Below are 8987 nucleotides of genomic sequence, written 5' to 3'. Positions count from 1 at the left end.
GTGCCTAAAAAATGCATGACCTCGCTTAGAGCTCCTTTAATGAGATAGTTGGGAAGCAACTGCTTTAATTTAAAGCACCAACATTGTCAAATACCAACTCTGACAGTTTGTATCAATCAAATAGACAGAAATAAACTTGAAAAGATATACAATATCCATTAGACTAAAAAGAAAACAGTGTGACATTATGTTGGATGTGAATGCTACTGTATGTCCTTAATGGGGCACCATAGAGGATTAATATGAGAAAGCAGCAGGAAAAAAATGCTGATCCCACACAAACCAGCCAGGCATCAGAAGATGCAGCATCCATTACTATGAAAAATTCAACAATTGAGGGGTTGAAAATAAAATGGTGGGAACAGAACAGTAAAAACATCTTTTTCAGTTCCCAGAAGTAAATACAATTCAATTCATCTCAGTGGTACAAAGTGAATGCTTTCTTTAAATCAAAGGAAGAAAGTCATTTTAATTGTAATATTAGCAAATATTTCTAATAATAATGGAATAATTGCACTGGTCTCTTTTGATGCATCATCTGCTCTTCACCTTGTTCAGTTCACTCTTTCCAAAGACGTTTTTTCTTTTCCAAAGAAAAAAGTTTCAGGCCTCACACACCACCTCACACACCACGCAATGACATCACAAAGTCTTTGTTGCGTTAAGTGATGGACAACGGCGGCTCAAGGAGTATGGCATCGAACCCAACGGGTTAAATATAATTAAAGGGAGACGTGATTGGCTGTGTACTTATCCTCCGGTCTATTACTTCATCCGAAGGCGGCTGGTTGAGTCATGCAAAAAGCTGCTTTACGACCGCTCCCCCTTTGGATTGAAGGAATAATACACTAATGTACTTGAATGGCGAGGAGCCGGGATTACGGATTATGGGGTTGGAGAGAGAAGGATTTGGGAGACTTTGGGGGCGCCCTGCAGGGAGGAGGTGATGATCTTACGGAGACGCAGACAAGACAGCGTCTCAACAATACTGTCAATATGTGAGAATGCCACAGGAACTTTTCAATAACACCAATGATGTTTTATCCACTAAAAGCAAATCAAACCAACATGAATTGGTAAGATTGATCTTTTGATTAGAAGTTTCCTTTAACAGACTAAAATCAATGATCTATCCTACTAATAAGTCTGTGTGGCTATAGCCTACACTTATGACACAGAGATCCAGCCTGGATCCAGACCTCTGAATCTCCAGAAACATGTTGGTCTGGTGATGTGTTCAATAGCTGCACCATAGTTACAGTTAGCATATGAGGCAACAGGTATGACATTAAATTGTTAAGCTTCTAAGTGTGGAGCATTCAGAGTTGGCCACTACTGTGTTTATTAGTCTGTGTAGTTTGTTGGAGTGGAAACCTTGCTCCCTCGGATCAAACTGTTACTGTCACTATGGGTTTTGGAGTGCACCTATAGACCTTTTGAGTACTTCCTATTTAGCACACCACTAACTTGAATGGGAATAAAATGATTTAATCGTGCAGCTCTTCTAAACTTTCCAAATGTTGTTACCAGACCAAATGGATCAAACCATTCTTTTTGCAGAAGCTTTGACACTCGAAAAAATGCATGCACTGATTTACAGACATGTCTTTCTCTTAATTTGAATCTATTGGGAAAAGTCCTTTTGGGCAAGAGGGCATCATTTGACAAACACTAAAGATGTAATTCCACTGTTTCGCCCCTGTGTCAAATCCACTTCCAGGCCCGGCGCACTTCTTTGGGGCCTGTGTCCAGAGAGCGTCTACCTTGAATTATTGAGCTGAGAGCTCTATCTGTGCTGATTTCTTTTCACGGACTAGTAAACACACATTTCTCTTGGCTTCTTGTGGCTGAATCCAAATGGAAACAGGCAACCTTCCAGCACTTAAAGATTTGAAGCCATACCCGTTTCCTCATATAATAACTAACTGTAGCACAGCTTTTGAACACTATTCATCAGCTACTGAACACATCACCAGACCTCTTTATTGCTGAACATGCTTTTGGAGATTCATCAATTCAAAGTTCTGAAACCAAGGCAGAATATCGGTCATTAGCTTGGACTGTGGCTACACAGTCTTCATCAAATACGTGAAGACAATTTTGTTTTTCAATCAGAATGCTTTCTGTTCTGAAAGAAGTTGGGAATTTTGCTTTCTTAAGTAACCTGTGGAAATGCAGCCGTTTATGAGCTTTCTGAACCAGGATGCAGATGTGAGATGACCATGTCAGGTGTTGAGTGACATGACCATGTCAGGTGTTGCGTGACACCCTGAACACCCACTGTGAATAAATTTGTTTACTTGTAGTCGTGTAAGCAGCTTTGGTAAACAGCCTCCACCAAATGGCATATATGCGGATATCTGTGAGGATCCTTGCTGACAGAAGATAAGCTCCGACCCTCTGGCATTTTAATCCTAAATGTCTCCTAAACTCTCAGTGAGTCTCCATTTACACAGCCAGTAGGTCATCGGATAGAATGACCTCCACCAAAGGTTTACGACTTACGTGACGTGGTGTTCGATTTAGGAGGCAGACAGACAAAAATAAGGTACACACCCTCAGATAGTAACAGCCAACAATCTTGTATAAATAAAGTGCATCAGAACAACCGGGCCACTTTTACACAATCTTCATGGTCAACTTTACTTGTATAGACTAACAAATGCAATGTCTTAATGAGCTTACCAGGATCCTCAATCCCAAGAAGGCAAGTAAAGCACTGAGGATATGGGGGGGCGGGGGGGGGACAATCTTTCAGCTCTCTGATTCTTGGGCGGCCCAATCTTCCTTAGATAAATGAATAAATACATAAATAAATAAATAATCGGTAACTAAACTTTATAACCCTTTTTATGTTTAAAGACTGAATTGTTATTCATTAATTGTTACAGAAAATTTGCAAATTTCTGGCATAAAAAGAATTGTTTAAGTTGAAGAAGTGCTTAAGAGAGATCCTTCTGCATGACCTGAATCTGCTGAGATTATGAAATTTAAAGGGGAACCACGCCCATTTTCAAAATTCAAACATGTTGTTTCCATGGTCTAAGACAGTCCATTTATTGGTTAACATGAGCTCTTATAGTCAAACACTAGAGTGCCAAAACTCAAGTTTGGGATATCATCAAGTATAAAGTGTGTAACCGCTTCATAAATGAATTTGGAAATGTTATTGAGGATAATGTGAGCACCCAGGGGGTTGTTGGGAGTATATGCGTGCAATTTCTGTTTCAAAACTGGAAACACTACCGTAGATAGAAATCTAATTTGGTTAGGAAAAGAAAACAAACATTTTCCCATTCCTTGTCTATGGAGCAGCTCCAGACTTTATACCTGATGACATCATCCGTTTGACACTGTTTTTTGCTTTTGGGAGAGAAAAGCTCATGTTCACAAATATTGATTGTGCTTTCCTTGGCATCAGAAATGCCATATTGGAAACATAAGAAAAGAAATGTACACATGTTCACAGATGTTTCAGTTGAATTAAGACATAAAGTAGTTCAAGAAATTCAGAGAGTCCACCAGGAATTTCTGGAGTTTTAGCTGAAGAGAACAATAATAATAGTTCAGGAGTAAGAGTATTTTTCCAGATGAGTATCTTCAAATGCAATCTGTCATGTCATTTAACTGCATTCTTGTCTATTGAGAGTAATACACAGAGGGCCAATTGGTCCCTATAATTCTTTTATGATGGGATATTTGGGAGATTTTCAGAATGATAACTCACATCACATAATAAAATATCTCTGCTGCTGCAGGAAGATATAATCGGGGTCGGAAAAGTCTGCATGATATTCTCTAAGCACCTACAATCAAAGTACGCTTTGGTACTAAAGTGTTTTATTTTGCCCAGCATGTTTCCTTGGCAACAAATCATGGCTGCAGCTGTCGTCGTGGTCCCGCTGCACGCCCTGCCATGCCCTGTTACACCCTGCTACGCTCTGCGGCGCCCTGCAAAGTTCTGCTATGTCCTGCTATGATCTGCATTAGTTTTTCCTGTGACTGTTATTGTACCTATGGCACCGTCAGACACACCTACCAGGAGCCTGGCTCTCTGGGGCTTCTTCCTAAGAGGAAGTTTTTCCTCACCACAGTCATACTAAATGCTTACTCTTGGGGGATAGAATTGTTGGGTCCTTGTAAATGATAGAGTGCGGTCTAGACCTACTCTGTATAGTCTGTCTTGAGAGAATTCTTGTTATGATTTGATACTAAAAATAAAATTGAATTGAAGAAGGTCATGTAATTGTGTTAATACATGAATATAAAGCAGAAGAGCGCTGATAAAGAGAACACCAAATAAGAAAATGTTGAAGCTGATTAACAGATGTTCCTGAATGCATCCATCTTATCATCCACACCTGGCTGTCATCGTTCAGCATGAGGCCGTCAGTTTAGCCACGAGGCGCTTGACAGGTGGACGGTTTCAGATTATTGAGGCTTTTGTTTTCTGACGCAGCAGCATGGCGAGCCGAACCTACAAAGCCAGGGGTCGTTCTGGGGCTAATCCCTCCAGCACACCCGCAATCCACTGCTGTTTAACACATCAACTGAGCAACCCAGGACAACACGCCAAAACAACGCTCACACACACACACACACACACACACACACACACACACACACATAAAAACAAGGCTTTCCTGTAAGCATTTTACACGTTCCAAATGCTTGATGCTCACCAGGAAATCAAGATTTCAGACAGCGAACGTCCGCCTCTCTCTCAAGCACATAAAAACAATCGCCCTCGCCTTTGTCAGCTTAATTTCTCACTTGTGTTTTTACAACCGCACACTCACAAACGCACCTGACAGCAATACACTGATTAAGTGACAGTTAGTCCAGATGAGCGCAGTGTTTAGGTGAATCTCTTGGGGAAACCGGTCAGCCTTCAACACCGGCTCCTCCTCCCACTGCTGCAATAAGCCTGATAAATACAAACAGCACGAAACGGAAAACAGCAATGGCTGCTGCACAACCAGAGACAACGACAGGGGGTGTTTGAGGAGAGATGGTAACGAAGGAACGAGGAGGAAGGGACACATCATGACAGATAGGAGGGAGAAAGCCAGGAAGAAAAACTGAGGCAGGATGTGACAAAGTGAGGGATGGAGAGAAATGCTTTGGTCTAGGAAAGACTTTTGGACTTTTTACTCCCACCCTGCCAGTCTAGAGATCCTTAATCCTCTGTCTACTATCAGTGGCCTCAACTCTCACACTGCAGCTTTATATCACATGGTAGAGTATAAGGACACTTTTGGAGGGCCACTAAATGACTCTTGTGCCAGTTCAATGCAACAATCTAGAATTTGTCTTTAAGCTCAAAGTCCAGATTTCTGTGTCATCACCCTCAGGTTATTGACAGGACTTTATGAAGATGCTTGATTGCTTGATTTTTGCCATTTGTTTGGAGGCTGAAAATCCAATTTTGGATAACTGGTGGAGTCTCCGTGGAACAAAACAGGAAACCAACAATGCGGAGAAAGAGTCACCTGTCAGTCAAGCAACTTTCAGACTCACCAGCAAGACTCCCATTACAAGAATGGGTGTGAGAGTTTTTCAAGTCACCGTTTATCTATCGTACAGCAACTACATTTGAATTATTTTTATAATTTATAATGGTAAATCACATTGGTTAACATGGGTTCAACACTGAAGCTTTCTTGCATCTACATTAGCTCTCAACCCTGATCTACATCTGCGTTGTATGCTAGCAACATAACTTTACAGATGTGAAAGTCACTTCCACCACTTTGGTCCAGACTGAAATAGCTCAATAATTATTTGATGGATTTGCTGTGAAATGTTGGAACAGACTTTGTGGCATAAGGAGGAATCTTTATGATTTTTATATTCCAATGACTTGTCTCTTCTACTGCCACAAAACAACTTTAACACAGACACATGCGTGCAGGAACACCCATTCACACAGGAGGTTTTCTGCGGGAGGAGACCATGTGGTGTCAATCTGCCAGAATCCTCACTGTGCATCTCTGCACTGAGCTCCAATTAAGTGGAGATGTCTCCCTTTCACGGCCTCATTAGCCTAATTGGATTAACGAGGAGGAAGCTTTTGACGGACAGCTGGTTTAGACGCAGCATGGCGGCTCGTGGAAGCTTGAGAAAGAAAATTCTGCATCACGCCGGTACACAACAGCTAGATGGGATGTCCCATACGAGCGTCCGAAAATCTTGTATTTTATCTGTTTTTAGATTTTGTATTATTTTCAGCTCCTCTTTAATGTTTTTTATGTAAAGCACTTTGAACTGATCTGTTGCTGAAATGTGCTATACAAATAAAGCTGCCTTGTCTTGATGCAAATATGACAAATGTAAGGAAAAAAAGGACATGATAAATTTAAGGAGATGGAACTATAAGTGGTTTACCATTTTGAAAGACTCTCTGTCAGACGTGTGCTACAAGGCCTGTTGACTCACTTTGGTTTAATCTGCACGATAGGGATTTGGGGACGAATTGTTTTATAAATCAGTATTAACCATTTAATGCCAGATCCATTTTTGATCTTTTGTTAGTTTGTTCCATGTGCGCTGGCAGTCAAGGACTGCTAATTGCTAAAACCATAACAGCATAGTAAAGTGATACTGATGGTTGACAACCACATGTAAACTTAAAAGGGACAATAATTTATGATTAGTTGTGTTATTGATTCATCTGGTGGTCATTTTCCCAATTAATCATTCATCTATAAAAAGGTCCGAAAACAGTGAAAAATGTCCATCACAATTAAGGTGATGTCATCTAATGTCTTGTTTTATCCAGCAAAAACAGTCCCGAACTCACAGAAATTTGATCTACAAAAAAACATAAAATAGAGATCATCATTCTTGTCCGATTAGCATTTGGCTTAAAAATGTATTTAAACAATCAACCGATTATCAGAGTAGCTGGATATTTCGTTAAGTCAATTCTGACTAAACAATTTTTTCATGTTGAATGGAATCCCAAACTAAGCTGAACTTAAACAAAATAGTAACAACCGAGGACTCAATGAAAGACCAAATGAGGCCGATTAAAGGGCATTTAAAGTGCAAGCCTAGTTAAACCAACTATGACCAGCGTCTTTTACCCTAATAGAGCCACAGACCGAGCAGACTGTACTGTTAGGATGGGGGTCGGGTCGAGTCATAACGAGTTGGGTCAGGGTTTCCGTCCCAGTCTGGGTGCAGGACAGACCAAATGAGACAAAACTGATGGAATAAAAGAGGCTTTGTTTGTTTCCCCTCCACTTAACATGAGACAATCAAACAGTATTACATAAGTAGATCCCTCAAACGTCTGTGAGTTTGTCTACACTCACAAGTATGTGTGTGTGCGCGTGTGTGTGTGTGTGTGTGTGTGTGTGTGTGTGTGTGTGTGTGTGTGTGTGTGTGTGTGTGTGTGTGTGTGGTCCCTTTGCCAGTATAACCCACTGGTAATTGGGGTGTCTTCCAACTCCTCTGGTAAAGGGTGTGGATGATGTCATAATGAGAAGAGTTTGGCTCGTCTTCTTGTGTGTGTGTGTGTGTGTCTGTGTGTGTGTGTGTGTGTGTGTGTGTGTGTGTGTGTGTTTTGGGGTGATGTCGCCTCAAGGCCAAGTGCCGTTAGTCTGAGCTGGCGAGCCGCCGACCCTCATGCCTCGCCTTTTGTGCAACCCAGATCAGTTTGGGGAGGGGAAGCCACTAACACCACCCACAGTCCCGGGGTACTCTGATTGGCAGTGACAGACCGTAAAGAGGAACCTGATTGGTCATGACAGTTAGGGCCCGCCAGCCAGCCTGCTGACCCAGACTGGAGGAAGGAGGGGAAAGGTTGAATGGCAAATAAACAAAAGCTTACAGACTCCCTAAGAAAGAATATAGAGGTTCTATCTACCTGAATATACCTAACATGTATATTCTCATTACAACATGGCATGTGTTATCATATCTCTGTCAACTATTTCTTCAGATACTTACAGTGTAATAAGCACACCAGTTCTTCTTTCTTCTTACAGATGTAACTGAAAAGTTTGACATTTAGCGAGTAATTAAAGTGAAGTTTCTTTTCAGTCACTTTTTGAGCCAAGAAAAAAGGCAAAGTGGTGTTAGTTTAATATTATAATCAGCTATAAAGTGCTGTGCACCGTTGCCAGGTGTCCCATTGTCCAATAAAAAAATTAAAAAACCTATAAAGACACATTCCTCGTAACTGTTATTAATAACTAACTTGATGTAGTAGTGTGTAGTGTCTCAAATATTTATATATATATATGTATTTTTTATATTTTTTTAGCTTTTCAGCATTTAATTTTTAACAGGACAGCTAGGTGAGAAAGGGGAAGACGTGCAGGAAATAGTCACAGGTCGGTCTCAAATCCTGGATCTCCGATCGAGCCATATACCTCTAAGTCCACGTGAGCCTGCTCTACCACTGAGCCAACCCGGCAAAGGACCAGAATATTAAGGAGACTAGCCATCAGCCATTATCGTTGGTTCAGGTTTCTCTGATATTAAATCAAAAAACTGAGGTTGGTGGGACCTGTATTTCTTGCAGTGTGCGGACATTAAACACGTTTAGTTAATGTTTATTAGAATGGCCTCATGCGCTGAGCGGACCGACGAAGCCGAGGGAATGGAGGAGAAGGAGTGAGTGCTTCTTCTCATTGATTTTAGCTTCAAATACCTGAGCCTCAAGAAAACCCCACACACACCGATCGCTTTACTCGTTCTCACACTCAGTTGCTAATGAATAAGGTATGAGGCGTTTTAATCTTTACTCAAGGCTGCTCATTAATATCGATATGAGGAGGAAATGTACACTCTGCATTTGACTCTAATTGAAAACCTCTGCATCGATTTTACACCAGACACTCTCTCCCTTCCTCCATCTTTCCTTCTTTCATTCATCATTTTCACTTCCTTGTTCTCTCTGTCTTGCCATCTCCTCGCCGCCTCTTCGTCTCACCCTTGTCATCTCATAAATTCAATCTCTCTCTCCTCTCTTTTCC

General features: G+C 41.1%; 1 protein-coding gene across 7 annotated transcripts in view; it reads right to left on the bottom strand.

Moving 5' to 3' along the window:
- Positions 1-8987, bottom strand: part of cspg5a (chondroitin sulfate proteoglycan 5a) — a 49630-nt gene that overhangs the window by 33060 nt on the left and 7583 nt on the right. The gene's annotated exons all lie outside the window — the stretch shown is intronic.

The sequence above is a fragment of the Etheostoma cragini genome, chromosome 6, assembly GCF_013103735.1.
Source record: "Etheostoma cragini isolate CJK2018 chromosome 6, CSU_Ecrag_1.0, whole genome shotgun sequence".
NCBI lineage: Eukaryota > Metazoa > Chordata > Actinopteri > Perciformes > Percidae > Etheostoma > Etheostoma cragini.
This window is presented reverse-complemented; position numbering and strand designations above follow the sequence as displayed.